At 38.9% G+C, this 23,508-nt stretch overlaps 1 protein-coding gene and 1 pseudogene across 7 annotated transcripts in view; one reads left to right on the top strand and one right to left on the bottom strand.

Moving 5' to 3' along the window:
- MARK1 (microtubule affinity regulating kinase 1) overlaps window positions 1-23,508 on the top strand; it is a 166,563-nt gene that overhangs the window by 25,302 nt on the left and 117,753 nt on the right. The gene's annotated exons all lie outside the window — the stretch shown is intronic.
- On the bottom strand, window positions 7,396-9,119 carry LOC138144614 (SWI/SNF-related matrix-associated actin-dependent regulator of chromatin subfamily D member 3 pseudogene; annotated as a pseudogene).

The raw sequence follows: 23,508 nt of genomic DNA, 5'->3' as shown, positions 1-23,508 counted from the left end.
GCCCGGGATTCGATCTCCAGGTCATGCCGACACTGGAGCCGGTGCTCTTACTCGCTGTGCTACCTGGCTGCCCCGAGAGCTAGATTTTTATTACTGACAGTTCAGACCACTAAAATGCTTCTTTATTCAGCATAAGTTACAGATATTTCAGATAGTCCAACAGGTAATTTGCTCTCTTCATTTGGATTCTATAATTCGGTATTGTTCTGGTTCTTCTCTGATGCTTCCATATGTTCTTCCTACATCTTCTTCTGCCTCTGGTCCCTGTTTTTTCAATTATTTATTCCCTCTCCTCTATGAGTGGGTTTAGTAGTGATGGTAACTGGATGAGACATTGACTTATATAAGACTTCGAGAGGCAATGAATTATGGTTGATCTATTGGGAACAATCTGAAATAATGTAGTTCCTTATGTTTTTGAAGGGAAGAAAAGGTATAAAAAAATGGTGAGTCCTAGGAGCTGCTAGCTATAGGCCCTAATCTTTATTATCTGCCTTGGGTAGGTTTGTTGGTCATGTCAAACAAAGCCATCAGTAGTCTTTTGACAAGGAAGTCCATAAAGTAAAACATAAACTTAAGGGTGATTTTGTTTTCCATACTTGGTAAGTTATCCTTTAATAGCCCAGTAGCCTCCCAGTGAACCAATAGTTAAAATGAAATTTAGGAAGAAGTTTCACTACAGGTAGAGTAATTTACTTATTGATGGCATTAAGTCTGTTGTTAAACTTTACCCAAAACAAAGATGTATTTACATTTTGGAGAGTATTGTATCTGGGAGGAATAAAGGAATGATATTAGGGTTAGATTGTAGTATGGTAAAGTGCTTTTTCATTTGGTAAAGTTTTCATGGAACAGATAGCACTTCGGTTAATGATCTGAAGACTAGAAATGACAAAACCTTTTCCTCTATTTTATTTTATTTTTTGCTTTTTGGAGGGGGCAAGGCAGGGCAATTGGGGTTAAGTGACTTGCCCAAGGTCACACAGCCAGTTTTGCGTTAAGTGTGTGAGGTCAGATTTGAACTCAGGTCCTCCTGACTATAGGGTTGGAATTCTATTCAATGCGCTACCTAGCCGTCCCCCTTTCCTATATTTTAAAAGAGTAGTATGAGAAGTTCTCTCATCTCACTACAGAAAAAAGGTAAAAAGTTATTTTTTTTGTTTGTTTGTTTGTTTTAAGCAATTGAAGTTAAGTAATTTGCTCAAGTTTAGACGGCCAGTTATTTTGTGTGGGTGCCAAGTATCTGAGGCCGGAACTGATCTCGGGTCTCCCCACGCCAGGGCAGGTGCTCTTACTCACTGTGCCACATGGCTTCCCCTAAAGATGATGTTTAACTTTTTATTGAGTCTTGCAGCTTTGCCCAGTTATCACAGCTTTTAAAAATTCTGTTAGGGGGCAGCTAGGTGGCGCAGTGAGTAAAGCACCAGCCCTGGAGTCAGAAAGCCCTGAGTTTGGATGTGGCCTCAGACACTTAACACACACACACACACACACACACACACACACACACACACACACACACACACACACACACACACACAAAACGTACCCTGGGACCTTGGGTAAATTACTTAACCCCAATTCCCCTCCAAAAAGCAAAAATAAAATAAAATTCTGTTGAAAGTGTTATTTTCTCATGTGCTGTCTAGGTAACTTTATCCAGTCATATGCTTATGTCCCCTTTCAATAAAATTCTTTTACTTTCTTCTTTTCAACTCATTGTCTAGAACAAATTGATTAGAAAATGTATGTGTGCATATAGAGCAAGATTATTTATTTGGTGTAGTTGCTTAAATTTTGAGTAATTGCTCAAGCTACTTGATTTTTAGTAGAGTATAACACCATATTTATTTTATTTTATTGGAGGGTGGAAGGCAAGGCAATTGGGATGAAGTGACTTGTCCAAGGTCACACAGCTAGTAAGTGTGTAAAGTGTCCGAGCCTGATTTGAACTCAGGTCCAACTATAGGGCCAGTGCTCTATTCAGTGCACCACCTAGATGCCTCTACTATTTTTATTTTAATGAGGATAATAGGAAAGGTTTGGATTTGGAATTGAAGTACCCGAGTTTAAGTCATCTGAATCAGAATTTGGTGCATAAACTATAATTATTTTTATAATCATCTTTTTGTAAATACATATCATGAGCTCTGTAATACAATATGACCAAATTTCCCATGCCTTTGGATGAGTGATAAAAGTAATTCCACCAATCCTTTTCTTCACTTAAGATGTACTTGTGAACCAACTTGCCATTTACCTTCTTTCTTCTTGTTTCATTTACGATAATAGCTAGCATTTATATAGAACTTTAAAGTTTGCAAAGCACTTTACAAATATTATCCCCCCTTTTTTCCACTCACAAGAGCCCTGAGAGGTAGGAACTTATTCTCATTGTACAGATGACGGAACTGAGTCAAAAAGAATTGAAGTGACTTGCCTGGCGGGGTACAGCTAGTAAATGTCAGGCTAAATTTGAACTCAAGTCTTTCTGACTCTAGGTTCATCGCTTTATCCACTTTGTGACTTAGCTGCATTTGTAGTGGGAACGTCAAGACCAATATAGTATGATTTAGCCTTTCCAATAGTATACCCATTATTCTTTGGTTATTCAACAAAGATTTCACATTTAGAGCACTAATGACCAAATTAAATAAAATTTATAAAAAATAGTCTAAAAAAGATGTGATTCTTATACTCTTTGCTCCCTTTTCTTTCACTCTGTAAAGTAAAAAGAGGGCACATAATGACAAGGCTCATTTTGTATTTTTCTTTGTTTTATGGGTTGCCATGGCCAAGGAATTCATCTCCAAGTGACCAGCCAACTAATGATGAGCCTCTATATATAGAAGGGAAGCAGGGAAAGGAACAAACATTTATTAAGTGCCCACTGTGTGCCAGACACAATGACAGGTACATTATAGATTTTATCCCACTGACTCACAACAACCTGGGAGATAGATATTATTATTATCCCCATTTTACATTTGAGGGAGATGAGGCAGATAGAGGTTAAATGACTTGCCCAGGGTCATAGCTAGTATCTGAGGCTGGATTTGAATTGTGGCCTTCCTGACTTCAGGCACTGTACTCTAAGTACTAGGTGCCTGGACTTTGCTAAATTGATCTTCAGAAAGCAGCCTCTCTCTGTTGACTGGACTATGCTTTAAGCCTTTGACAAGGTTGAACTTCTCAGAGCTTGTACTCTGCTGGCCTAGTCTTTCAGAACCCCAGGTCATTATAGGGCATGGGGATGGTACTTTGTAGAGGTATATGGTATAAGATGTCCAAATCCATTTCTTTCCAAATTATCAGCTAGTTTTTCCAAGTGTATTAATTAAAGAACTAATTTTTTTACCTTTTAGCTTTGATAGGTTTGTCATAAAACTAATCTTTTTTATGTATTTGGTTGTATGTTTGACATATTTATTCTTTTTTATTCTAACTCTGTTTCCTCCTCCTCCGAATATTTTTTATTATAACTAGGAAGTAGGCTGATTCCCCAGCTTTTGATATTTCTTTTTAAAATGTTTTCTTGATCTTTATTACTATTAAATAAGAATAAAAATTACCTTTTTGTCATAATCTTGTATCTTATAACTTTGCCAAATTCATTTATTGTCTCAATTTTTGATTAGTTGATTGGTTGGAGTTCTTAGATATGTTATCATCAAATGATATTTTTGTCTCTATTTACATTTTTCCAAGGCTACTTTATTACATTTGCTAGAATTCTCAATATTGTGTCATTCAGCACCTCTTTGTAAGCTAGAATGCTTATTACTCTTCTCCATTTCATTGAATGTTGTCTGTTGGGTTTCCAGTTAATATTTTCTATTGTGTTGAACAAACTTACATTTTTTTTCCTTTTTTTTTTTTTTTGAGAGGGAAAGCAGGGCAATTAGGGTTAAGTGACTTGCCCAAAGTCACACGGCTAGTAAGTGTTAAGTGTCTGAGGCCAGATCTGAACTCAGGTCCTCTTAACTCCAGGGCCAGTGCTCTATTCACTGCTCTACCTAGCCGCCCCACAAACATTCATTTATATCTATTCTCTTTGCCATTAATGGTACTTTTAAAAAATAGAACCATAGATGTAGTTGGAAGGGACCTTAAGAGTGCAAACCCTTCATTTTATAGGTGAGGAAACTGAGGCGCAGATAGGTTAAGTTACTTGTTCAAAATTAAGAAGTAGGATTTGAACCAGGTCCTCTGACTACAAATTCAGGGCCATTCGCTATTGTTATTTTGCTTTTTATCATTAACATTTTTTTTCTGAAGTTGGATTAATCTCGTATGTTTGGTAGATGATAATTGTTTTTGTCTTTCTATCCCCAGTACCAAGCAAAGTGCCTGGCACATAGTGGACACTTAATAGATACTTGTTGAATTCAATTTAATCTTGTGTGGTTGTGATGAATTTTTACTATATCACTGTATTTTGTTTGCTAATACTTTGTTTAGAATTTTTGCATCTATATTCATTAGGAAAATTGGTCTGTAATTTTCTTTAAAGTCCTTTATGATCTGGATCCAGTTTAACTTTCTGGTATTATTGCACATATTCTCCTATAAGCACACTGCATTCTGACCAAATTGTTCTTATTCCTCACACATGACTTTTTGTCTCCCATCTCTGAGCCTGTTACACAAGCTGTCCCTCATGCCTGGCATATATTCTCTCTTTGCCTCTGCCTCACAGAATCTCTAATTCCTTGAAAGCTTAGTTCAAGGTGTTACTTTTTTTAGGAATCCTATCCCCCAGTTGCCATGGAAATTACTTTGTATTTATTTTTGTATTTAATTTTCAATATGTTTGTAGTCCTTTCCCCTCCAAACTCCCATAGAATTTAAGTTCTTTGAAGGCATGGTGTATTTTGTTTTTGTCTCTTTTTCTAGTGCTGAAACATTTAACCAATGCTTGTTGATTTGAATGTAATATACTTTCCTCAATTTTACTATAGGGTTGGTTGGTTTGTTTGTTTTTGAGAAATAATGTCCAGACCTATCTGGTAGTTGTTTTCTATCACTAGATCTTAAACTAGAAATTCCTAATGAGAAAAGCGTTTGCCCTTATTCCCATCACCCAATTTGCCATTGGATCCTAATTGAATTTCTTTGATGAGGCCCCCTGAACACCCTCTCCAATATTTTTTGTGCCATGACACCCAGATGAAATTTGTGGTTATGTATTGCCTTAAGTTGAGGAATTTTTCTGGGGACTTAGGGTTTTAGGTCTCTGTATCTCAGTGTTGTTAACAGATTCACAGAATTTCAGAATTGGAAGGCACCTCAACTATCATCTAGTATAACTTGTACCCCAAAATGAATTTCCTCAATAACATATCTGACATTAAAATAAATAACATACATGACATTAAAAACTCTAACTCTTTTTCAGAGAAACTGCTAACAATGCCTCCCCATCTTATACTTATAAAGTTATTTTCTTAAGTGTAAGATTTTATGTTTTTCCCTATTAAATGTTAACTTATTTCTTATAAAATCACCCTGGCCTCAGGACTCTACCTACTTTTGCCTTGTTCACTAGGCAAGAACAGGAAATGGATATATATCCTGCTGCTATGTGTATTCATCCTTCCTTCTTCCCCCTTCAATCTTTCTTATTCCCTAAATCATGTTCATATTAATTACCTTTTCTACTGTGAAGGGCCTGACAATCTTCTGCTCTATTTTTCCTTTCCAAATTCATATGATTCTGAGTTGTAAGCTACCTGGGCTGGAGCTTCCTTCCTTCAGCCTCTCTGATTTCCATTCATGTCAGCTCTGTTCCTCATATATCTCTTCCCTAGTGTTCTCAACCCTTCCATTTTTCTCTCCAGGACTCCTGACATATTTTTTAAAAAACCAAACAGCTTCTCTTCCTATTACATCTATACCCATTCTCTTGGAAATTACTTGATAGGTATTTAATATTTAGGTGTACATGTTGTGTTTCTATCCTTCCCTCCCTCCCTCTTTTCTCCAAGTAGAATATCAGCAACTTGAAGTCAGGGACTGTTCAATTTTGTCTTTGAATCTCCTGCATCTATCTTAGTGCCTGGCAACTAGTAGCTACTTAATAAATCTTTGTTGAACTGAAATGAATTGAATCTTATTTGAATCGATCCAAATTTTCTAGCCCATCAAAGTTTTTTTATGTGTCTAGAACTCATGTGGTATGTTAAGCTTATGTCATCTGCAAATTTGGCAGTATCATAGATTTAGAATCAGAAGGGAGCATTTATTAAGTGCTATGCTAAGTTCTGGACTACAAGTACAGGCAGAAAGAAAGACAGACCCAGCCCTTAAGGAGCTTACATTCCAATAGAAGACTCAACATAAAAACTAGAAAACTGGAGTACTTCCACATCGTGTTAATCCCAGGGCTTGAATGAGCTTCCAGCATGAAAAGGTTTTTGGTACATAGTAAAGAAAGTCTGGAATTCAGCATGTAGAGCCTGGGTGCTCTACTTAGACGGCATCTAGTCCAAGCCTCTTTCTCAGAAGGGTGGAGTAATTTGTCCAAATGCAAAGAAGATAGAATGAGAAAAGTATAATTTGAACTCAGGTCCTCTGAATTAAAATCCATTGTTCTCTCTTCTATAACACATGGCTTCTGTGGAAGCATTAATGACTTCTGTACTCTTTGAAGCCAGCTATTTACCTAGTCCTAAACTCATCTAATTATATGTCATCTAACTCACATTTCTCCGTCATTTCCACAATAGCAAGAGATAAGTTATCAGATAACTTTGCTGAACTCTTGGTAAACTATATTTACAATTTTGCCTTGATCTGCTAGTTTACTCATCCTGTCATAAAGGAAATGTTTGATCTGACATGATAGACTCTTGATGAAGCTACACTGGGACTTTGATAACTCCTTTTTCTAGAAGCATAGTCTCTTTAATATGTTCTGGAATTTTGTTAGGAATTTAAGTCAGGCACATTGGCATATAGTTTGTAGGTGCTATTCTGTTCTCCTTTCTGAAAATTGGGACAATATAGGTCTTTCTCCAGCTCTGCCGTACCTCTTCTGTTCTCCCTGGTCTTTCATGTCGTATCAGTTTCTTCACATGTCTCTTCTCGATATATTTGGTCTAGTTTAACTGCTTTTCTCTGACTTTTTTTTTTTTGCAGTGACATTTCTGCTTCCTCTGTAAACTGATTAGGATTGTATTTTAGGGAACGCACTATCCTTGATGGTTAAATTTTTTTTTTTAATCTTTGCAGATCTTTTCTACCTTTTGTTTGCTGCCTAGTTTCATCCTTAAATGAACTTGGGATTGCTGCTTAGTTGTGTCTCTTGCCAAGCTTTTTCTCAACATTTCTTGCTGCTCCTTTTCCAAAAACAAAAGTGCTTTATATTTCAAATCAGTGTTGCTCTTGATGTCCTTTTTTTTTTTTGGTAGCTGAATGAACTTTAATCTGGTCCCCCCAGCCCCACATGGAAATTATCTCAGGAGTGATGTTACAGCCCAGGGGGAGGTCCTTGGGGGGCAGGGGACCTGGCCCTGGAAGTCCATGGTGGTGTCTGGTCCAAGGAGGTGTTCCTAGGTGTTTCATACACCCAGGGATTGCTCCAGTTCCTGTCTTCGCTGCTGGATCTTGCAGTAGAAATAGCCGCTGACAGCTTCCTGGGACCAGGGCTGGTGGTAGAACTCTGCCCGACATTACTCCTCAGGATTTCCTGCTACATCTGTCATTACCTTAAGGTCCCCACTCTGGGAGTGGAGAAGGTCTTGGACATAGCCTTTGGGGTCTCTGGAGAAACTCAGCATGAAGTTCCTCTGAATCTTGAGCGGTTTACAGACTCGATAGTCTTGTGGATCTTACTGTCCAGGGCACTGATCTCCTGCTGGTTGGCTGTGAACAGGAGGAAGCTGCTTATCTGACCCTTCAGTGGCTCTTCCACCTCCATGTCAATATCATAACATGCTGTCTTCTTCTGGTGTGAAGGGTCCACACTGATGACATGGTTGATTACAATTGGGTCTGGGGGCAGTAGTAGCAGGGCTGTGAGGCGCTGGAGGATTTCAGAAAATTTCAGCCGAGGACAGTCAAAAATCTGCAGGAAGTACTTGTCCCCATTGATATACTCCTTGTCATGAGAATCCTGCAGCCGGTTAGTCTTTACCTACTGCCATAGGGCCTGAACGATGGCTGATTGGCCCTGGGTGTGAAGTCCAAGCAGTCGGGGCCAGGCGAGGATCCAGTTTGAACTGGGGAGGCTGGTAGTCCAACATAAGGAGTAAGGTGCAACGCACGCTCAGGTCCCCTGGCCACTTTACCTGGAATCCATCTGTTTCCTGTGTTGTGGGTGTCCGGTGCCACTCCACCAGGTAGTTGTCAGGGCCATAGAGATCTTTGTCCAGCTCAATGACCAAACTCTTAAAGAAGGAAGAGAACTTCCGCTTCTGCTTGCTGGGGTCATCCAGCAGTTTCACCTCCACCTGCAGTTCCCAGGACACATTCCCAGGACGCCGATGCTGCCATCTGAGTCCTCTGCATCTGGCTTCGCAGGGTTAAACGTGTTGGAGATATAGAGCCAGAGCTTTCGCTTTTGCTTCATTGGCCTCTTCAGGGCTTCTTGGATGTCCATGCTCTTCCACGTGATGGTCAGGTCCAGCTTCCTCTCAAAGGCCAGCAGGTCCATGTAAGCCTGAGACTCGGGGACCAGCTCTTGGATCCTTTGAGGGAGGATTTTGTCAGCCATCTTCCTCTTTTTGGCACTGCAGCTCCTGGTAGGGGCTGTGGGCACTGGCTGGCCCTGACTCTGCCTGGGTGGGGTTGCTGCTTGCTTTCGGGCTGGCTCCATTACAGCCGGGGCCAGGCCAGGCCAAATGGTGGGGCTGCCCATGTATGGGGAACCCAGGGGACCCATGGGCACCCCCTGATGGGGCATCCGGGCTCCAGACGGCATCCCAGGGCGCTGTACCATGGTGGGTGGGTGCTGAAGGCCTGGAGTCGTAGATGTCTGGGTCCCTTGGTGGGGGAGTCATCCAGTGCCCCTTTGGCGCCTTCTTCCTGAGGGCTCCACTCCTCCAGCACCAGTAGCCATTCTGAGGAGAATCTGCTCCCGGAGCTGCTCCGATTTTGTCCCCGGGACTCCCTGGCCCCTCTCCCCGGCTTGGTGCTTGGGCTCAGGCTCCTCTTGGCTGTCCATTTGGCAAGTAAGTCAAATATTTGTTCACTAAAGTGATTTAGTCCTTTCATTTTCATAATTACCCTACATTAGTTAAACTTTTATGTGAACCCCCCCCTGCCCCGGGCAGTTTCCGTCCCTGGCAGACCTCAGCAGGAGTCCTTAGCAGAAATTCTGACTGGCTCAAAAAAAGAAGTTCTTGCCGCTATCGCTGCTGCTACCACTATGCCTCCAGCCACTGCTCACACACTAGCTTGGTGACCACTTCCTCTTGCCCCGCCCCTTCCTGCTATGTCAACAAGTTCAAAGGGCATGGAAGAGCTTTAAATCCCATAACCCTAACATGGGCAAATTAGCTAATCTTCAGTCCTCTTGGCCAATGGTGTCAAAACTCAGATAGAAATGAGGCCATTAAATTGTACCTAAAAATCCCTACAGGCCACATAGTGACTTAGAAAACCACATATCAACATTATCAGTCTTATATTGTATTTTTATTTATTTTGTTAGATATTTTCCAATTACACTTTCATCTGGTTTGGGTAGGCTCAGTTTGATACCTCTGTTCCATACAATCCTTTTAAGGACTATAAGTTGCAGAGAAAGTGCCTACCTGCACCTAGAGGGAGCTTTCTTATCTGGGAGTTCTCTATAGCAGGGATCATCAAATCTTTTCTATTAAAGGTCCAGATAGTAAATATTTTAGGCTTTGTAGTTCAAGAAGGAAAATTGGAGATATTATGCATGTGCTTTTATGACAAGAGAGACAAAATTTCCACTTTTTTATCAACAAAATTCAAAATATGATAATTGAGTACATTTTTAAATAGTACTAATGAGAAGAGAATTCTTTTTTATGGACAACATTTTGCTTAATTAAGGGTCAAAGTTAGTGAACTTTGGACCTTATCATCAAAATAGATTGAAAATGTTCATCTCTTAATGCTGATCTGTAATTAGATATTGCGTAGTTCATCTTTGAAACATAATTTTTTTCACACAGAATAGGTACTGCCAAATACGTATATCAGTCCTTGAACATACGATTTTAATTGAGCATATTCATCACTTGAAAGGCATTTAAATAATTCTTTTAGACTCTTCTCTTGATATTTGTCTTTTAACATGTAATTAACATTGAAGTTAATCACTTCCAATTGAAGGTTAGGTAGAAGCTCCTCAATTGCACAGTTAAATGAATTTTGAAGTACCGAAATTTATTTTGCACTTGAAATTGAGGTCTAAGAAATACTGCTCAAACTGTTGTTTGAGCTTAGAAAATATATCTGTTGCAAATTTGTGTGGGAATGGAGATCTTGCTTCTCGTTTTAACTTTTGACAGCATGGGATGTGTATAAAGCAGCTTGACATTACTTGTAATTCAGACAGCATTAGTTGTTGTTAAATTGACTTTTACCACAGTATGTTTCACACATGAGCACTGTTTTGCCTTGTAATTTTAGGTTGAATTAATTAAGAAACATAAAGACTGCAGTGAAAAGCTAATTTTCAGAGTGATTCAGTGTTCAATAATAGTGGTCAAAGGTATTTCTTTCAGAAAAATTTCAGTCTTGGCCCTAAGGTAACAAAGTTATAATAAAACTTTTTTCTCTTTTTTTGTTTTGATGTGATGGAAATGTACTAGAAAAAAAAAGTTGCAGTCCAGTGATACACATGACAATTATAACTTGCAGTGTTCCTGTAGCAGCAGTACAAAGTGATGAGACTGCCACATGCAGTCTCTGTAACAACCGCCCAATCTTGCCCTTATAGTATAAAAGCAGCCACAGACAGTACTAAGTGAATGAGCATGTCAGTGTTCCAATAAAACTTTATTTAAAAATGTAAAACCATTCTTAGCTCATGTGCCATTCAAAAACAGGTGCTGGATTTGACCCCTGGGCTGTAATTTTCCAACCCCTGTTCTTTGTCAATGAAATGATAGGTTTAATCTTTATCCCTATTTCCCCAAAGGTAAAGAGGGAAACAAACAAGATAGACCTTGTCCCAGGGTAATGAAGCTCAAGAATTATGAATTCGGTTTAACTTAAAATGCATTCATTAAACTCTCATGTATGTGGTAGGCACTGGGTAATAAAAAGAAAAATACTCTGAAGTGATCCCTGACCTAAAGAAGTTTACATTTTACTGCAGGGGGGAGGTGGATATGATATTTATCAAGATTTATAAATACAAAACATGTAAAGTCAATACATAATTTCAGAAGGGGGAGAACACGTAACAGTTGGGAGTGGAAGAGAGTACATCAGAACAAACTTTGTGGAAAATGTAGCTACTAAGCTGAGCCACGAAGAGAAATGGATTCTGAGAGACAGAGGAGAGTATTCCAGGCGTTAAACACAGCTTGGCAAAGCCACAGAGCAGGGAAGTGGAATATCATTTATGGGAAATAGTAGGATGTAGAAGAGGGAGTAAGGTGAAAGCACCACTGTGAGCATTTGACAGCCATCCTTAACAAGAAGTAGAGAAGCATCATCTGTGTGATTTGACATTTTCAACATCATCAGTGACTAGCCTCAAGGATAGGTTGACCAAGCTGGCTACTTTCTGAATGGACCCCTTCTTGTTTATATGACCAAGAGGTTTACTGGCCATGAAATCCAGTAGCACCTGGATTTTGGGAGACTCAGTAGTTAAGGCAGTTAGGATCCCCAGCCAGGAATCAATCAGTACTAAGCATGGAGCTCCATCCAGAGGAAGAGATTACATGGGCAAAGCAGACTAGCAACAAAACTGACTTGGTGCTGAGAAAGAGAATACTGGAAAAGCTGCCTGCCTAGGGTCAGAACAGGCAGATACCACAGGCAGGATATAGGGAGGCATACCTGCTAAGACTAGAGGAGGGTATGTATGGATGAGGGAAAAGGCACAAAGTTTCAGAGTTGGAAAAAGACCTCAGTGGCCATTTAGTACTACTTGTGCCTTAAAAAGAACCTCATTGCACAACATCTTCAAGTCATCTTTCAATCTTTGCAGCTCTCTTTCTACAACCCCCAGGAAATCTGCACTTTTAGTTGGTAGTAAGTTAGGAATTTTTTTTTCTTACATTAAGCCTAAATTTGTCTCTAAAACTTCTACCCATTATTCTTAGTTCTGTTTCTTAGACCAAGAAGGAAAAAAATCAAATCCCTTTTCCACAAGCTAAACTTCAGTGGCTCTCTCTTGACAAATCTTCTGCCTGCCTTTCAAGGTGTTCTATAACATAGCCCAAGTCTTAACTATCCAAATTTTTTTGTTACTTGCTACTTTTTTCTCTTCACAATTACATCATTATATTTGCTGTTGCTGCTTCCTTTCCCTAACTGGAAATGTCTTCTTCTTTTGCCTCTGCCATCTTTCAAACCCAGTTCAAGTTCTGTCTCTTCTGTGAAGTCTTCCCTAATAACTATCTTTTAGTGATTATACTTATTATTTGTACTGCTCTTTATACAATAATATCTTTATTCACAAAGAAGATTATTACACGGTGCATTATAATATGTACTTAATAAATGTTTATGTAAAGAAATAATATTACAGGTGACAATGCTGCATTCCATAATATTGACTCCCTTGCTCAAGTTAGTGTAAGTGGTCTACTGTTGATACACAGGCAACAGAACGCTATAGTCCTTGACTATATTTTCCCTTGACTCCATGCTTTAAGGCTATATAGTTCTCTCTCTCTTTTTTTTTAAAGCAATTGGGGTTAAGTAACTTGCTCAAGGTTACACAGCCAGTTATTTCTGGTTGTGGTGCTAAGTATCTGAGCCTGGATTCGATCCCAGGTCATCCTGACACTGGGGCTGGTGTTCTTACTTGCTGAGCCACCTGGCCGCCCCAAGGCTACATAGTCCTTAAGAATAAGATTTTTCTCCCAACTGTCTCAGACCAGCTTTAAGAGGCTTGGTTTTTTTAACCTGAGGATAGCATGTATTCTTGGAGACCATCACCACTGACATATTACTCTAAGATTTTTCTCATACTCCTTCCACATACACTGAGGACATAAACACAATTTGAAGCTCCTTAAGGGCAAGGATGATATCTTATCTTGGTGTTTTTCTTGTACTAAGCACAGTGATTTGCACATGGAAGCCTTTTTTTTTTCTTTTTTTTCCTTTTCTCCCCACCCCCTTAAGATGGTTACCAATCTTTTTTTTTTTTTGGAAGGCAATTGGGGTTAAGTGACTTGCCCAAAGTCACACAGCTAGTAAGTGTGTCAAGTGTCTGAGGCCAAATTTGAACTCAGGTCCTCCTGACTCCAGGGCAGGTGCTCTATTCACTGCACCACCTAGCGGCCACCATGGAAGACTTTTGATAGTAATTATATGGAGTTAAAAGAAAATTTATTCTCAATATATTCATTAGTTGTGATATTTCATTATACAGGCAGTTCCCAATTTAAAATCAATTCAGTTGTAAGTTTTTTTCTAGATAAAAACTGTTCTGAGTTTCAAATAACATAAATTATTAGGATCCCAGGCCAACACTTAAGAACACATTTATCCCATGATTTTACCTGAGATATTTAGTAATCCTTCACTAAAATTTTATTCTAACACCTCATCACAACATTGAGGAGAGCTTGGACTTATCAGGTCAGTGTCTGTGGAATCCAACTTCTTGTAGTATTCTCAAGAGAGGAGAGGCTTCCAGGTAGTACAGCAAGTAAGAGCACCGGCTCCAGTGTTGAGAGGACCTGGAGATGGAATCCCGGGCTCAGACACTTAGCACCCACCCAGAAACACCTGGCCATGTAACCTTGAGCAAGTTTCTTAACTCCAATTGCTTAGGGGCGGCTAGGTGGCTCAGCGAGTAAGAGCACTGGCTCCAGTGTCAGGATGACCTGGATCAAATCCGGGCTCAGATACTCAGCACCACACCCAGAAATAACTGGCCGTGTGACCTTGAGCAAGTTACTTAACCCTGATTGCTTTAAAAAAAAAAAAAAAAGAGAAGAGAGGCTTTCATTATGGTCTTGGTGGCAAACTATTGTCAGAGGATGGATTTAGCTAAGTTTGTAGAGGCTCAGCACCAAAAGTTGACCTCCTATGTGATGATTTTTTTGGCCATAGCCACTCATAAAGATCATCAGTGAAGATATTAAGGGGTTGTGATCTGCATTAATGGAAGCAGTACCTACAGCATTTAAATCAGAAATCTTTTCAAGCATGAGAGCAAATATAGTACTAATTATCCTGTTGGAGTGTAGTGCAGTGTTTTCAAGGACTGATGTGCAAATCTGAGGTGTTTCAGAGAGAACACTCAGCCATCTAATTTCTTTCCCTTCAAAAAGGATATTTAACATTCTATGTAGACAAATGACTTGATCTCTTAGTACCCTCCCAGCTATAATATTCCATGATTCTGTTATTTCTAATAATCCTGGCAATTTTCTTTGGTTTTAATGACCTTACCTGTTATCTTGCTGTTATTTACTTTATTTCATTTACATATAATCATGATAATAATTGAATGCCTTAAATTTTATGTTATCCTTATCTCTTAGTCTGTGTAGAATGTCAACCATCGCATTGAATTTAGATATACAACTGGTAACATAGGATTTTAAAGTTTTTTGCATGTCGTTTTCATGTATTGTCAAATTAAGTGGAATTTTGAAACCCAAGATCCTTATGATTATCACATGATTAGGTCATTGTGATAGCAAGCTATTTTCTTATAAAGAGGGCATATCTGGGGCGGCTAGGTGGCACAGTGAATTAGAGCACTGGCTCTGGAGTCAGGAGGAACTGGGTTCAAGTCCAGCCTCAGACACTTAACATTTACTAGACGTGTGACCCTGGGCAAGTTACTAAATCCCAATTGCTCTGCCCTCCCCCCTCCAAAAAGCAAAAAAACCCAAAAAACATAAATAGGGCATATTTAATTCTAAGAGATTTTATGGGAGTCAGGGAGCATTGGAGAGTATGGTACATAATATTTTGTATTGGCATCATTATTATTTCATTACCATCTTTATGAAGATGATTGCCAAATCTACATATTCCTTCAGTGCCAGTCACACATTTCTAACTGGCAATTGGATAGCCCTACCTAGGTACCCCACTGTTACTTGAAGCTTACTATCTTTAAAACTCAATTACTTGTCTTCCCCTGTAAACTTGCCTTTCCTTTTAACTTCTATGATTTTTAATTCCATTTTCCTTAATTCCTAAATCTAAAAAATTGCCAAATCCTATTGATTCTATCTTCAAGATATCTTGTATCTGCCTTCTCCCTATTCAGTCTGCCACTACTCTAGTTCAAGACCTTAGAACTTACTTAGACTATTGTGATAGCCTCTTCACTGGCCTTTTGGTCTTATATAGGCCAAAATAATTTTCCTTATACACATATCTGACTCGCCATGTCATTTTTTTGTTGTTGTTTGGGAAACTTTGGTGGTTCCCATTGTCTCTAGGACAAAATTTAAATTCCTTAAACTGGAATATATGGGTTGCTATAATCTGGCTACATCCTGGGGTGTTTTTTTTTTTTTTTAGTGTTATTTCATATTCCTTCACATACTCTCTGTTCCAACCACATTAGCCTGCTTGTTTTCTATCTCATCCTGCATTATCTGTACATTCATGCAGGCCATCCCTCATACTTGATTTTCATTTCCTTCCCATTTCTACCTACTGAAACCTGTCTCTTTCTTTTCAAATCCCAGTTTAGGTACCACCTCTTCTATGAAACTTTCCCTCATGACTCCTTATAGTAAAAAAATGTCTTTCCTTCTTCCAATTTTCCTAGTACTTTGAAATAATCTCTCCTTTGTCTAAGTCACATTCTACCTAGAATTCTGTACTTTCATGTGTCATATCCTCCTCATAGACTGTATATTCTGTGAGGGCAGAAACCCCCCTCCCATCTTTGTGTCCTTAGTCCCTTGAATATAGTAGGTAAAACTTAATATGCTTTTTTTAATTGAGTCAAATTAAGTTCCAAAGCTAGTGACTTCATCTTGAAAATCATCTTGGAAGTTCAGTTGTGGGAAATGAAATCAGTCTGAGAAAGCTGGCAAACCTGAACACAAGTCATATAACATGAAATTGGGAAGAATCATTAATATATGGGATGACAGAAACAAGAGTCCAAAAAAATCAAAATAGGCTAGGAATAATAAACTACATCTAACAAGATACAATTTATATCATGACTAGGCAGTAACAAAAGACTTGGGGGTTTTAGTTGTATAAACTCTAATTAGAGTCAAAAACGTAATGTGACTTGTGTGACTTTTTTTTCTTTTTGGCCTAAGCCTATGATTTCTTCAAGAATCCTAGTGTACATTAGAAATGTTATGTCCAAAACAAGGGACATGGGGGCCTGGATGGAAGGCCCCCCCTGTGCCCCACCCTGCCCAGTTTATGTATTTATTTATTTATTTGGTCTGGTTCTTGGCATTACAATTTGGTAGAATTGTTAACAGTCTGGTCTTTGTCCAGAAGAGGAGATTATGAGGGACTGTATCATATAAGGGACACTTCTAGTAATGTGTTGTTTGTGTAATGTAGAGAAAAGTTTTAGGAAGGAATATGATAGCTGCCTTGAAATATATTAAGGGCCATATGTGGAGGAGTGATGAGTCTTACTGTGTTTGGCTCTGAAAAAGAAAACTAGGACCAATGGGACATAGAATGCAGCTCAGTGTAAGGAACAAGTTCCTAACAACAAGAGCTCTTCATAAATGAAATACGCTGCTTCATGAGACAGGGTTCAAGTAGATGATGGACATCTGGAGAATTAGATTATTTCAAGCAAACCCCAATCCACTAGTCTACTTGAATGAAGATCTTAAGGGATAGGGAGAGCACAATTTCTTAAAGCAGTTCACTATAGTTTTGGGCAGTTTTAATTTTTAAGAGAATATTCTGTCCATGAATCTTAGAAACTAATTACCTTTCTGCAATTTCTACTCATTGATTCCTAGAGAAAAGACTTAATAATCTTACCCTTTGGGAATAATGGCAAGTATAGTTCTCCATGCTAGCCCTTTATATACTTAGAAAGTATTATGCTTTCTTTCTTCTCTTTTCTAGATTAAATATTCCCAGTTATTTCCATTAACTCTTGTTACATCGTTTTAAGTCTTCTCTAAAACATTTCTGGGCAATCACATTTTAGAAAAGGACATTGAGGGGCGGCCAGGTGGTGCAGTGAGTAAGAGTGCCGGCCCCAGAGTTGGGAGAACTGGGATTGGTTCTGGGCTCAGATACTTAACACCCACACAAAATAACTGGCCGTGTAACCTTGAGCAAGTTACTTAACCCTGATTGCTTTAAAAAAAGAAAAGAAAAGGACATTGATAAATTGGAGATCATCCAAATGAAGGTGACTAAAATGTTAAAGATTCATTCTATTCACTAGGAATGTATCTCCAGGATCTGATTTTAAAAGGGAAAAGGCTTATGTGTACTAACAAAATTAGTTACTTTATTTGTAATATAATGGACAATAAGACATAGTGGATAAAGATTCATCATCACAGCCAGAAAAACCTGGATTCAAGCTTGTATCTTAGCCATACAGCTTGTGTGACCCTGAGCAAGTGGCTTGACCTGTTAGTGCTCTGGGCAACTATCTAAGACAGTTGCTTGCAAAGAAGTTGGTGATGTGTTACCGTGTTTCCCCGACAATAAGACCTATCCTGAAAATAAGCCCTCCCCTTACTGTGTAAGATTCCTCTAAAATAAGCCCTCCCCCGAAAATAAGCCCTATTGAGATTGCTACTGTAGTGAAGGTGATCCCCTGCTCTACACGCTACATTACAGTACCCTCTGTATGCACCGTCCCCCCCCCTCCCCCGTGAAACGCACACCGCGCTCCGAGCTGCATCCAATCAGAGCTGCAGCAGTGAGCGTGTCATCCTGTTCTTCCCCAGTGATTTGCTTATTGAATAAAGGTACATTTTTTTGTTCACATTTACCTGTTTATTAAAATTGCTGTCAATGTTCATTAAAATAAGCCCTCCCCTGAAAATAAGCCCTCTGGTGTTTTTCTGTCCAAAAAAAATAATAAGACAGTGTCTTATTATCGGGGAAACACGGTAGTAGGGAGAGTTTCCTATATCCTGACTCCCACTGTCACTAATGAATTAGGTCCTCAGAGCATAGACTTATTATGTCCCCACAGGGATGAGAGATGGGGAGGGGTGTCTTTCTAATACTATATATCATGAGACCCACACTGGTTTGCTTCTTCCCATGTTTGATAGGAATTAAGCATCAAATTCTTATATAAAAGCCATTAAATGCTTTTCATTTTTCCCAGTGAGTTCATCCTCTTCTAGGTAACTTCTGTTCTGTAACATTAAAATTGTGGTCAGGGGGCAGCCAGGTAGGACAACGAGTAAGAGCACCGGCTCCAATGTCGGGATGACCTGGAGATCGAATCCCGGGCTCAGACACTCCTCACCACATCTAGAAATAACTGGCCATGTAACCTTGAGCAAGTTACTTAACCCTGATTGCTTTTAAAAAAAAATTGTGGTGAAAAAATAAGATGAGAATTGGTAACACAAAACTTTCCATGATTTATAGAATTGTTTATTCTTAGAGCTGGGAGGACCCAGCTTTAGGGCTGCTTATAGTCCTGTTCCTTCATTTTATAGGTGAGAAAATGAAAGCCCAGAGAGAAATGACTTGCCAAGTGATAGCCAGATAAGATAGTTAAGTGTCAGGTTTGGAATTCAAACATAGGTCCTCAGATTCCAAATCTAACATGCTTTCCTTTGCAGCATGCTATTGTCTTACCCAAAACAGGAATCTTTTCCCTAATACCAGTGACAAATGATTATTCAGCTCTAGATCTGTGAATGGAGACAATTGGTCAGGTAGCATTTATTAAATACTTTCTGTGTCCAATCACTCTCCCAGGAACTGGGGATACAAAAAAAAAGTCCAAACAATGGTCCCTGTCTATAAGGAGCTTATATTCTAATAAGTGAGAAAACAAGATATATTTAAGATAAATTGGCAAATAATTGTAGGGCACATTTCAGTGGGAAGATACTAGCAGTAGGGAGGATTTGCTTCGGAAAGTGGTATTTGAAGTTAGTATTGAAGGAAAACAGGGACTCCAGGATGCAGAGGTAAAGAGGGAGATCATTCTATGTATGGGGGACAGTCAATGAAAAGACAGGAATGTAGCACAAATAAGAGTGTCTGGAGCCAGGAACAACAAAAAGGTTAGTGTCACTGAATTGTAGAATAGATGGGGGAGGGAGGAATAAAGTGTGAGAAAACTGGAAGGGTAAAAAAGGATCAGGTTGTGAAGGGCTTTAATCTTGAATGTAATAGGGAGCCACTGGAGTTGATTGAGTAGTAGAATGACATAAATGGTCAGGCCTCTACTTTGGGAAGATCCCTTTGGCAGCTGTGTGGAAGATAGATTGGAGTGGAGAAAGACTTGAAGTAATGAGGGATTGAATCTGGGTGGAACATATTGTGAAGATAGAAATGACGGGACTTGGCAACACTTTGGATATATGTAGGACAAATGTGAATGAAAGAATGATGCTGAAGTTTTAAGTTTTTGTGACTGTGAGGATGGTGGTGCCTTCAGTAATAAAAGGGAAAAGGAGGGTTTGATACATTCACACTGTGCCTCCCCATTTTCCTTTAAGTGACTCACTTTCAGATAGGTGTAGTCAGCATGACATGACAGAAAAAAAAAAGTTAAATCTTAAATTGCATTTAGGAAAAGCATAATATCCAGAATGAAGAAGATGAAGTTTATTCTATCCTACTCAGATTGTTGTTTGTTCTTTGTTTTCAAGGAAGACAAATGACATTGGGAGGGTGATGTCTTGACTTGCAAATGAATTGGATTTAAGTGAGTCAGGGCTGTGCAAAGTCATCAACCTCATTCTCTCCTCCAGAGTCATCAGAGTCCAATGGCAAGACAGAACAACTGGTGATGAAGTGGTAGGTCAGAACAACTGGAGATGGCCCCAGATGCAGTGGAAGACCTTGGCCTTTTTAAGCTCAGGTCTTTCCCAGGTCTTTGTTTGAGGCAACACCCATTAAGTGATTTAAGGCTAGGTAAGAAATGAGGCAAAAGATGACCTAGTTTTTCAAGAAATTACAAGTGACACTACATGGGATAAAAGAGTTAATTGTCCCCTTTTTAAAAAAATTGTAGAATACATAAGTAGGGAAGAGGAACAAAAATCTATCTTTTAAGCTCCAAGATATCTTGTGAGGGTCCTACAATCAAAATTTATATTCCTTTGGGCAGAGCACCCAGACGTAAGGTATGATTCCCCTTATGGTCAGAGAGAAAGGCAAAAAGGGAGGGGAAAAGAGGAGGGAGGCAGGAAAGAAAGAAAAGATCACTGCCCGAGTGCCCTAAGTAAGAAACTGAATGGGATATCTGTAGTATCATATTCTTTTCTTGAATCAAATCATATGAAATGAGAGATATTTGTAAAGTGCTTAGCATAGTACCTGGCTCTTAGTTGTTGTTCGGTTGTATTGGACTCTCTGTGACCCTGTGAATCATAGTACACCAATACTGTCCATGGTTGGTCAGTTGGTTTGTTTTTGGCAAGACAGTTTGCCATGTTGTTTTCCATTACATTAAGGCAAACAGAGGTTAAATGTCCAGGGTCACACTTTTTTTTTTTTTTTTGGCAGAGGGAAGACAGGGCAATTGGGGTTAAGTGACTTACCCAAGGTCACACGGCTAGTAAGTGTTAAGTGTCTGAGGCCAGATTTGAACTCAGATCCTTCTGACTCCAGGCCAAGCATTCTTATCCACTTAGCCACCTCATCTGGCACATAGTAGATGCTTGATAAATGTTTCTTCCTTTCCCTCCCCCCACCTGTTCTTGGCACAACATTTTTTTTTTTTTAAAGCAATCGGGGTTAAGTAACTTGCTCAAGGTTACACGGCCAGGTGTTTCTGGGTGGGTGCTAAGTGTCTGAGCCTGGGATTCGATCTCCAGGTCTTCTCAACACTGGAGCTGGTGCTCTTACTCACTGTGCTGCCTGGCCGCCCCACGGCACAACATTTTAAGAAAGAAAGAAATTAGATGGAACATGTCTTACAAGGATTGGTTTAAGGAACTGGGAAAGCTCTTATCCTAGGGAAGAGCTACCTATAAGGAAAAGAATAGAAATCTTCAAGTATTTAAAGGCTTGCCTTGGAGAGGATTAGATTTGTTCTGCTTGGTCTGAAGGTTGTGCTTAATGGGTTAAAGTTACAGAAAAAAGGTTTAGATTTGGTATAAGGGAAACCTGCCTAACACTTAGAACTGTTCAGAAATGGAATGGAATATTCTAGTTAAGTAGTTAAATATCTGTTTTATAGATGAAGACTCTTAAAGCAGTTTAGGTAACTTTCTTGGTTAAGGTAACACAAAACAAGCAGTCAACAACTGACATTTATATAGTGCTTTAAAATTTGCTAAGTACTTTACATAATTATCTCATTCAAACATAATCCTCTAAAGTAAGTGCTACCAGCGTCCTTCCGTTTTATGATGAAAACAAGGTTGAGAAAAGTTGTGACTTGGGAGGAAATAAATTTCAGAGGTAAAGTTTGTTGTATCTAGGTCTTCCCTACTCCAAGTCCAACACTATCCATTATAACTCAGGTACCCTGTACATTGACTTTCCTATAAGGACCACTTTGTAATGGGTGGTGGTGGTGTCATTGTTTCTGATGATATCACTCAGTTGACTAAATTTATAACAAGGCAGAAACCAAAAGTAAATTCTGTAAAAATCAAAATTAGACTAGGTCACTATGGAATAACAAGGCAATATAAAAATGCAAAATTATTTCTTAACAAAATCAGGAAAGCCAAAAATATATGCAACTTGTAAGAAACATTAAAAGATGTAGGAAACATGACTTTATTTTAGGTAAAAGAGTAGGAGGAAAGGAAAGCTCACTATTTTCATATGAAAGAAAAAGTAACACATTTATGTCATTTATTTTATGTATGTCTCATTTGAAAATGCTACTAGTATTCGTGTGTATCTTAATGTATATTAAATATAAGTAATCTAAATATACAGATGCAAGACAGTAGAGTTTCAGAGTCCAGAGTGTCTGAATCCAAATGTGTTTTCTTGGGCAAATCACTTAATCTATCAGTGCCCCAGGCCGGCTTCTAAGACTATAAATTGCTGAACTAGTGCAGATCTGTGTTGCTAGAGGAAATTTCTGTATCAAAGAAATTACAGATCAGGTTTCTTCCCCTTCCAAAACAAATACACAAACAAATTGAAATGGAAACTGGCACATTCTGGAGATTGAACTATCCAGATTAATTGGTTGAATAAATAAAAACTCAATCTAAACTATATTATATCTAGCTGGTTTTACATCGCTGGGTTTGCAGTCAGGAGAACTTGGATTCAAATCCTAGGCCTCAGACACTTATAATCTATTTGGCCTTAGGAAATTGATTTAACCTCAGATTCTTCATTCCTCATCAGTAAAATAAGGGGTTAGACCAGGAATCAACACTCCTTTTTTTTTTTTCATCTTAACATTCTTTCTTTATTGTACTTTAAAGGGCCAGTTTGTACATGCTTGATGCTTAAAACTGAGTTATAGCTAAATGCTTCTCTTAATGCAAAGTCATCTGAATGCTTGATGCAGATTTTTCAAATGTAGTGTTTCTGCAGCTACAGTCTGAAGCTAATGACAAAATGAGGGGTTGAAGTAGGAATCAGCACTTCTTAAACTGGGATGGGGTTGAAACCCACAGTTTAAGAAGTGCTGAAGGGGTTGCAAGTGGAAAAAATTTAAGAAGCCCTGGTCTAGATAAGCTTCTGAGGTCTGGGAATGTAGTAGGCACTTAATACATGCTTGTTCATTCGTTCATTCCTGTGTTTGTCTGTGTGACTGTCTCTCCAGCTAGACTGAAAGCTTCTTTGGGGCAGAGACCTTAGCCCTTATGTGGCACTAGCACCTAGTACAGTGCCCCTCACTTAGGTTCGGTTCACTGGAGTCAAAGTGTGAGTGGAAGAAGAGTGCTAAAAGAATAATAGTAGCTCAGGATCCTTTTGAGCCTTCTGAAACAAAAATTAATTAATTAAACATCTCATCAAAAGGATGAGAGAGGAAACTTCCTGTGTTTATTCATCAAACTAGCTATCATAGATAATAGCTATAATGAAGACAGAGTAGCCGTTGAAATACCTACAAGTTGGAGACAAAAAGCATTAGTAATAAAGCCCATCACCTCAAATGTCTGTATACATATGCCCAAGGTTAAAGCAGCAAGCAGTAGGAACTAGCTCTACCTACATATGGAGCCAAATATGACCTCATAAGAAGCACTGAGGCTTTGTGGGGAAGGGACTTAATATAGGTCTGAAAGGTTAGAATTTACT

This window comes from Petaurus breviceps, unplaced genomic scaffold (genome assembly GCF_028583685.1).
Source record: "Petaurus breviceps papuanus isolate PSGF00001 unplaced genomic scaffold, PetGlider_PUasm1.0 90702, whole genome shotgun sequence".
Lineage (NCBI taxonomy): Eukaryota > Metazoa > Chordata > Mammalia > Diprotodontia > Petauridae > Petaurus > Petaurus breviceps.
This window is presented reverse-complemented; position numbering and strand designations above follow the sequence as displayed.